General features: G+C 43.0%; 1 pseudogene; it reads left to right on the top strand.

The window, feature by feature from the left end:
- Positions 1-7,328, top strand: part of LOC130246114 (uncharacterized) — a 9,988-nt pseudogene extending 2,660 nt beyond the window's left edge.
- Positions 7,329-9,919: the final 2,591 nt, after the last annotated feature.

Genomic DNA, 9,919 nt, shown 5'->3' with positions numbered 1-9,919 from the left:
CAAGCACATGCATCCTACAGTTTTGCACATATATCGCAAGTTGACAGCTGAAATTCCACAGGCAAAGGACACTGAAAAGAGGGACAGCATAGTCTCTACCCAAACTTGTGGCCATACAGGGGCTGGGAATGAAAAGTGCTTGCTTTCAATCATCCAAGTACAAGTAAAATCAGTTAAAGGTCAGAAAGTAGTTCAGACTTATGCCTTTCTAGACCCTGGGAGCTCAGCCTCATTTTGTTCAGAGCAGCTAATGAATGAGCTTAATATTGGAGGAAAAATAATTAACATCTATCTTCGTACTATAGGGCAAGAACATCCTGTGTCTTGTAATGTCATAACTGGTTTAGAGGTATGCGGTATCAACAGCAATAAGTTCTTCTCTCTTCCTGAAGTTGTAGTGAATGGTGCCCATGGGACGAATGGTGCCATTATTAACGTGAGACACGAAAATACAAACGTAAACCTCTCCTGTACTCTGACATTCTAATACTTCAGAGCTCAACTTTATTTGAAACAGTCAAGTGTAAGCAAAGAGCACGACGTGACCAGAAGAGGGCACGCAAGACTAATGAATGGAGAGGGAGGGAGATATTACCTCTCTCTGACCCTCACCTGTTCTTACCTTCTCCTGACCTCCTATCCTCTGAGTGCATACGGCTAGCTCAGCTGAGCCTGAAGGCCTGAGCCGGGAAGTCTCATAGCCTTTGTAGATTAGGGATGCCTCTCGTCGGGGATACCTTTGGTAATGCTTAATGGCTTGAAACTGTCTAAACAATGTGCATGAAAGTGTTTGTATGTTGATTCATGTTCTAAGATGTACTTATGGGACAACTGTAAATTTGTTCACATAAGACATGACCTATAAGTTTTGCTGACTATTAGAATTCCTGACTGAGTGGTGTCAGTCGGTCCTTAGTGATTTATGATTAGTGCTTTGATGTAGTAGGTAAAACCCAGATGGTGTATGGGTACTTATATTGAATATGTCAAGTCCTCACTGATATATGAGGTGTAGGTATGTGCATGACCTGATTTTGGAAGTATAAAAGCTGAGCCAAACTGACCAGCTTTGCGCTTTCTGACTTCTGTAAACTGAAGTTGGTTGCCCTTTATCCTCAACGAAGGATAAAGTAAGGATTTTGTTTCTGCTATTTGTCTTTTGTGTATTCTACTTTTTCACTGGATTTGTTTTATTAATAAAAGTATATATTTTATTACTTATATTCACTGGAGTGGACATTGACTTCATTTTCCAGAACCCACCGAGTTACCCTGTGTGGTAAAGTAAGAATCTAATTTATTCTTTTGCAAAATACATTCTAAAGACGATCCTTTAACTAAACTCTAGCTAAGAAATATAGCAAAGGGAGCATCCTGGTTTATCTTTGTTTAATTAGGGTGATTAAATAAAGGCAATCCAGCACAAAGTGTATACACTGAAGAAAATGCCTGTCAATTCAGACAATATAGTTTTCATTTCCAAATGGCCATATCTGGACAGAGTAACAATTCCTCACATTGAAGCCAATATAGGTTTACTGATTGGAGCTAATGCATCTAAGTAATGGAACCTTGGGAAATAATAAACAGCTATGTTGATGGGCCATATGCCATTAGAACCCTAGTGGGGTGGGTTGTTAATGGACTTTCAGAAGCAAGCAGTAACTGTGAGGATGAAATTGGTACACCCTCTGTTACTGTTAACAGGATTTCTATCAGAAGGCTTGAAGAATTGCTCCAAAGTCAGTATAATCATGACTTCAATGAAAACGTTGTTGAGAAAGCAATGTCAAGGGAGAATTTGCAATTTATGGAAATAATGAAGAACTCTGTCAAATGCAGGATGGTCATTATAGCCTGAGGTTACCATTTCGAAGTGATGATGTTGTACTTCCAAACAACTTAAGTGTTGCCAAACAGAGGTGTAATGGTTTGAGAAAAAGGCTTGAAAGGAATGAACTGTTGCATGAGGAGTATACAAATTTTCTTTCTGATGTTCTGGAAAAGGGTTATGCTGAAAGGGTGCCAGAGCACCAATTAGATCGTGATGATGGAAAGGTTTGGTATATTCCTCATCATGAAGTATTACATGCAAAGAAAGGAACATTGAGAGTTATGTTTGATTGTGGGGCAACGTTTAGAGATACTTCACTTAACAAACAATTGTTGCAAGGTCCCAATCTTACAAATTCACTTTTGGGAAAGTTTCAGACAGGAAACCATAGCACTGATGGCTGACATTCAAGCTATGTTTCATCAGGTCAAGGTAGCAGAAGAAGATGTGGATTTTCTGCTGTTTTTATGGTGGTCTGATGGAAACTTGAAGCAGGAAGTCACTACATATAGAATGATAGTCCATCTGTTTGGAGCCGTGTCTTCTCCAAGTTTTGCATGTTATGCATTAAGACGAACGGTAGAGGACAATCAAGCACTTTTTCCATCATAAGTGATCAACACTGTCTTTGCTTTTTGCCAAAAGAGTGGATTTTGTTTGACGAAATGGACCAGTAATACTCGTAAGGTACTGCAATCAGTTCCAGAAGAGTATAGAAGTGAAGACATCCAGTACTTGGATTAAGACCGGGATAAGTTGCCTGTAGAGCTAAGTTTGGGTCTTCAGTGGTGTGCAGAAGCTGACACGTTTCAATTTAAACTGCAGTTGAAGCCCCATCAGTGCGCAAGAAGAGGGATTTTGTCTACTGTTAGTTCAGTTTATGACCCTATGGGTTTTCTTGCTCCTCTTATGTTGCCCGCTAAGTTGCTTCTGCAGGAGATGTGTTGACAGAATATGGGTTGGAATGAAGAGATACCTGTAGCTCTCTATAAACAGTGGACTTGTTGGATTTCTAATTTGGATGAAGTCGCAGAGTTTCTAGTAGGCCGATGCGTAAAACCTACAGATTTCTGAGAAATCATGCATGCCTGTTTACATCATTTTTCAGATGTCTCTGAAAGAGGATATAGTATGGTTACTTATCTTAGGATGACAAACTGTGATGATAAAGTGCATTTAGCATTTCTGCTTGGTAAGTCCAGAGTGGCTCCCCTTAAACCTCTAACCATTCCTCGCTTGGAGTTAACAGCAGCTGTTCTTTCTGTTAAAGTGGACCAGATGTTGAGAAGGGAATTAAGACTTCAATTGGAGAATTCAGTTTTTTGGACTAACAGTCAAACTGTGCTCAAGTACATCAAAAATGAAGACAAACGCTTTCAAACCTTTGTTGCAAATAGGGTCTCTTACATTAGAGATAAGACATTGACTTCAGCAGTGGAGATATGTTGCCACCAAGGAAAATCCTGCTGATGATGCTTCACGTGGAATGCATATCAAGGCATTTATGCACAATAAAATATGGATTGCAGGTCCTAGTTTTCTTTGGAGAGCAGAAGAGTATCAGTTACACCCTAAAGAGCAAATTGTGGATATGCACAACGATGATGATCCAGAGATCAAAAAAGATCTTGGAGTGAATGCTGTTATCCTGCAAGGTATACAGAATGCCAGTAACTGTCTTATCACATATTTTTCAGACTGGAAAAAACTGAAGGTGGCAATTGCTTGGATGCTCAAGGTAAAAAAGCTACTGAAAAGGATATGTCTCAAAAGAAAGGAGTTACTGTTACTGGAAAGGAATTGCAATGCTTCGAAATCAATCATAGATGCACAAATGAAGTCATTCAAGACAACTTAGGGTGGACAGTTTTTGTCGTTGGAAGGCCTTACTGAGGCTGAAATAGCCATTGTTTTCTTCAGTCAGCAGCAAGAGTTTCAAGACGAGATTGAACAACTAAAGCATGGTTCCTGTGGAGTCAGGAAAGAGAACAGCATATAAAGATTGGACCCTGTATTGGATGAGGAACTCATCAGAGTAGGAGGAAGACTCAGAAAGGCAGCCATGCCTATTGAATCCAAACATCCCATCATTTTGTCCAAAAATCACCATGTGTCAAATCTTATACTTCGTCACATTCACAACCAATTGGGTCAATGTGGCAGGAATTATATGTTGTCCAAACTGAGACAAACACAATGGATTATAAATGCTAATGCTACTGCAAGGAAAGTTATTTCCAAATATATTGTTTGTAGACGTTACAGAGGAAAGACGGGCCAAAAAAAGATGTCTGATCTACCTCTTGAACAAATTACACCTGATCTTCCACCTTTTACAAATACTGGGGTGGATTACTTCGATCCCATTAAAGTTAGAAGAGGACGTAGTACAGTAAAATGATACGGAGTGATTTTTACTTGTATGGCAAGTAGAGTGGTGCACTTAGAAGTAACCTATTCCTTGGACACAGATGGATGTTTAAATGCTCTACAAAGATTTATTTCTCGTAGAGGTGAAGTAGTACACATTAGGTCAGATAATGGGACAAACTACACTGGTGCCAACAGAGAGTTAAAAGAGGTCATTTCTGCATGGAATGACAAGCAAATTGAAAGGGAGTTACTTCAAGTAGGGGTTCAGTGGAGCTTCAATCCACTGGCTGGCTCCCATTATGGAGGTGCATGGGAGCGGATTATTCGTATGGTGAGAAACATTCTTTGCTCTGTACTTCACCAACAAACATTGGATGACAAATCCTTTCATACCATTCTGTGTGACGTAGAATCAATCCTAAATGATTGTCCTATTACCAAGGTATCCAGTGATCCCAATGACCTTGAAGCTATTACTCCAAATCATCTGCTTCTCATGAAAGGCAAATCTGCTTTACCACCAGGTCTTTTGGAAAGAACTGATCTCTATGTGAAAAGAAGATAGAAACAAGTGCAGTACCTAGCTGATCTTTTCTTGAAAAAGATGGACACGGGAGTATCTTCCTCCGCTTCAAAAACGTCAAAAATGGACAAAAGAACGTCAAAGTTTTAGTACTGTGGACATTGTACTTTTACTGGATCCTACTGCGCCTTGTGGCTCAGGGCCACTTGGTCGAGTATTAGAAACTTTTTTTAGATGATAAGGGCTTGGTACGAACTGTAAAGGTTAAAACCAAGAGTAGTATTTTAGAACGGCCTGTAAGAAAGCTTTGTCTCTTGTTAGAGGTAAATGACTAATGTGGACTGTTACAGTCTGTGCCATGTGGTTCTTCAATATTTGTTATGGCTCCTTTATGTAATATTTGTAATTGTTATGTTATTTATCATAATCAAATAAGGGGCCAGTGTGTAGGAGCCACTTTTTGAGTTGTAGTAATTTTGTGGTCGACTAGGTGTTGCTAAATGATAAATATAACTGAGGTGCCTGTGGAAAAGAGGAAGAGCGTCAGTAATGGGAAAGCACACGGTTTTTGATCATGCTAACGAGTAACTTGCTTGCTAGTGTGGGAATAATGCAGTGTTTAGATATGTGCTGTGTGTAGAAGGAGCAAATATTATGTGCACATGATAATGAAGAAGAGAGAAGCAAAGATTAAGGCTTTGTTTCATTCACCTGCACAAAATAAAGACATTCTGCTTAAATCAACTTTAGCATGCATGGACTCTTGGGGATCCCCAAGAAGATCCTCACCGGCACTGCGTTCACATACATTTTGCAAACTTTACGGATTATTGGGCATGAAATTGATTTGCACCAGTGTCTATCACCCACAAACAGATGGCTTGGTGAAACGCTTAAATCCATGATCCGTAAATTCGTTCACGAGGTTTTCCCCTTTCGAGCGTCTCTACGGCAGACAGCCCCGAGAGGTGCTGGATGTCGTTAGGGAGGCTTTGGAGGACGAACCTACGCTAAGTAAAAATGAAATTTAACATATCCTGGACCTACGAGCAAAACTCCACACACTGGGGCAGCTCTCTACAGAGAATTTGATCAAGACCCAGGAGGAACAACGCAGGTGATATGATAAGGGCACTAAACTACGAAAATTCACACAGGGAGATAAAGTCCTTGTACTGCTGCCTTCCTCCACTTCAAAATTACTCGCAAGGTCTGTTTGTGGTCACACGACAAGTCAGTGATCTCAATTATGAGGTGGTATGAATGGACAGGAAGGGGGCACGTCAAATTTATCATGTTAACTAGTTAAAACAGTGGAGGGAGCTGGAGGAGGTGATGCTGGCTGCACTTGTTACCAGCGGGGATGATCTGGGGCCAGAGAGCGTAAGCCAGAATCGGCCAAACATTCTGGTCACTGGAGGTGATCATCTTTCACCTGCGCAACTCACTGACATCCGACAACTCCAAACCAAGTTTACAGACGTCTTCTCCCCCCTACCCGGTCGTACCGACTTAATTCAGCACAACATCGAGACCGAACCCGGACCCGACCGTATCGCTTGCCTGAACACAAAAAAGTGGTCCAGAGAGAATTGAGAAAAATGTTGGAAATGGAAGAAACCTGCAGTGACTGGGCCAGCCCAATCGTTTTAATACACAAGATGGACGGGTTGGTCCGGTTCTGTGTGGATTACTGCAAATTAAACACTGTGTCAAAATTAGATGCATATCCAATGCCGCGGGTTGACGAGTTGCTTGACCGGTTAGGTACTGCTCGCAATTATTCGACATTGGATCTGACAAAGGGATATTGGCAAATCCCCTCCTCTATCCTTAGAAAAAATGGCCTTTACTACGCCGTTTGGCTTACAACAATTCTTGATGTTTCCGTTCGGGTTGTTCAGGGCACCGGCCACATTCCAGCGCCTGATGGATAAAACACTGGCCCGTTGCTCAGCATATGCCACTGCTTATTTGGATGATATAATCACATATAGTAATGATTGACAGCGGCATATGCAACATGTGAGGGCGGTGTTATCAGTGCTGCGGGCCGGGCTTACAGCCAACCCGATGAAGTGCGCGATTTGGTGTGTGGAGGTGAGGTATCTGGGCTTCCATTTGGGTCATGGGCTAGGTGCAGCCCCAAATTGATAAAACTGCAGCCATTACAACCTGTCCAAGACCCAAGACCAAAAAGGATGTAGAGTTTTTTGGTCTGTCAGGATATTATAGACGGTTTATACCAAATTATTCGGACCTCGTCAGCTCCCTGACTGATCTTACTATAAGGGGAGAACCAGATACCGTCTAATGGTTAGAGCAGTGGCAACAGGCCTTCAACGAAGTTAAGGCTGCACTTTGTGGGGGCCACTATTGCAAGCTCCTAACTTTGCTCTTCCATTTCTTTTACAAACAGATGCATCTGAACAGGGTCTGGGGGCGGTTCTCTGCCAGGAGGTTGAGGGTGAGGAGAGCCCGGTGCTCTACATTAGCCAGAAACTGTCTAACTGGGAGTCTAAGCACAGCACCATAGAGAGGAAATGTTTGGCGATACGCTGGGCTGTCCTCACCCTCCACTATTATCTTTTGGGCTGAGAATTTGTCCCCTGTTCGGTCCATGCTCCCCTCCAGTTGCTCAACCGCATGAAGGATTCCAATGTGCGGATCACCCATTGGTATCTCGCGTTACAGCCATTTAAATTCAAGGTGGTCTACAGGACAGGCGCAGAAATAGTCGTGGCTGACTTCCACTCCCAGGAGGGGGAGGCAGCTGCAGGCCAGACGGCTGCCCAGCCTGAGGCAAGTGGTGGGGGTATGTGGTGGAGAGAGCATGGCCGAACACCCAGAAAGGGGGGAAAGCGAGTGGAGACACCGGCGGCTGGTCAGTAGCCCAATCAGAAATAATTAATAACATCTGTTTTCTCTAGTGATTAGGCCGGAGAGACCTTCAGTTACTACCTGCGGATGAGGTAGAATGTGGGTAGGGATCTTAAGTTTCTTGGCCAGGGACAGATCTATGAAATTACCTGCTGCCCCTGAATGAATCATTGTCTGTATTGGAAGCTGGTGGCTCTCCCAGGCCAGAATTGCTTGAAGTGCTAGAATGGTGTTGGCAGGAGGATCTCTTATTTTCCCCATCACAGTCCTCCTCCTGTAACTAGGTGGGAACCATCATTTCCTGACAGTTCCGGACAACTGGACCAAAAGTGACCAGACGTACCACAAAAGGCATCTTCGCTCCCTCATGCGTAGTTCCCTTTCACTGGGAGAGAGTCTGGAACAACCTAGCAGTATATCTTCTGGAGGATCGTGAGCCTGTTCATTGACTGGGATGAATCTGACTGGTGGGGCATGAACTGGGGATACAGGTTTGCTAAGAGGAGCTTGGGACTGAGATGCTCTGCCTCGAGTCATTCTTTGTTCTCTCAGGCGATTATCAAGGCGAATGGCCATATCAATAAGGGATTCAAGGTCTTTGGCTGGTTCCCAGATGGCCAACTCATCTTGAAGAGATTCAGCTAATCCTCCCTGAAAGCAGACCTTCAAGGCTTCGCCATTCCATCCACTGCCTGCTGCAATGGTCTGAAACTCACAGGTGAAGTCTGCGGTGCTGCTGGGACTTTGATTGAGGGTCAGCAGATGTTTGGAAGCCTCCTGTCCACTAACTGGATGATTGAACACCCGCTTGAACTCCTTCTCAAAGGCTGTGTATGACTTGCAACAACTAGTCTGAGACTGCCACACCACAGAGGCCCAAGATAACGCCTTGTCAGTCAGAAGAGTAATAAAATAAGCAATCTTCGAGCGATCAGGAGGGAAACTTGTGGCCTGAATCTCAAAAGTGAGAGAGCACTGGGTGAGAAATCCATGACAGGAACTAGGATCTCCAGAGAATGGTTTGGGGGGTGGAATCAGGGCTCTGCAGCAACTACTGGAGCTATGGGAGGGCTGTTGGTACTTAGAGGTGGTGCAGCAGCGGAAAAAGAAAAAGCACCAGGGAGGGTTTCAAAGAGCTGCTGAATAGAGGACATGAGCTAGAACAATTATTAAGCACAGAGCGAGAGAGAAAAGGAGATTAAATTGCCAACAATCAGAGAAGAGGAAGAACAGGTGAGAGTGATGAGAACAGGGAAACAAAAGAATTGATAGAAGGTGTGTAAGAGCTAGGAGCTCTGAGTGTTTTGTCATCAACTCCTCTTGATGACGGAAGACCTCTTCATGGTGCTGGAATGAAGTTTCATGACTGGCATGAGTGCCTCTTGGTCCATGACTAACTCGGTTTTTCTGTCACAGGCAGGTCTTGAACCTGAGTCTCTGGTGTGGACACTGGTGAGTGAACCACTGAGCCCCAGGAGCAGTTACGTTGGACCCAAACAAAAACACTCCATGTAGGGATCCAGAAAATATGGATTTATTAAAAAAAGTCAAATTAGATTCTTCTCAATATTGAGGTAGCAAAACAGACAACTTAGGTTCTTCTCAGAATGAGGTATATAAAATATTTTAACAGTATAATAAACATACAAAGAAAACTACACGAGGGGAGAAAACAAATAGACAATAAGGCAGTAAGCAACAAGGAAAATAACTAGACGTTGCTCAGGAGATCAAGGGAATGCAAGGCAAGTTCACCGGGGCTGACTCAAAAAGTCAGGAACAGAGAAAAAGTGACAACTTAAATATACAGGCTGAAATCACATTTTGTTTGGTCCGATTCCACACAGCGCACATTAGATCAAGGGTATGTTTGCGTCCGCTCCCATTCTTACTACTCCTACCCTAAGAGACAATTCATATTTGAGGTTGATGCATCAGAGGTAGGGTGTTGTTCTTTCTCAATGCTCCGTTGTCGATGACAAGATTCACCCTTGTGGGTTTTTTTCACATCATCTCTCTCCTGCAGAACCTAAATATGATGTAGGTAACCGCAAACTCCTAGCCATCCGTCTTGCTCTTGCGGAATGACACCGTTGACTAGAGGGTGCATCCCGCTTATCGTATGGACTGACCACCACAACCTCGAGTACATTCGTTCTGTCAAATAATTTAAAGCTTGTCAGGCTCATTGGGCACTTTTTTTTTTGTTAATTTAATTTCACTATTTCCTACCATCCCAGGGCCAAGAATGTCTAGCCAGACACACTCTCTCGCCAGTTTGCAGCTTTGGAGGGAGATTCTCCTTCCGA

This window comes from Danio aesculapii, chromosome 18 (assembly GCF_903798145.1).
Source record: "Danio aesculapii chromosome 18, fDanAes4.1, whole genome shotgun sequence".
Taxonomy (NCBI): domain Eukaryota; kingdom Metazoa; phylum Chordata; class Actinopteri; order Cypriniformes; family Danionidae; genus Danio; species Danio aesculapii.
This window is presented reverse-complemented; position numbering and strand designations above follow the sequence as displayed.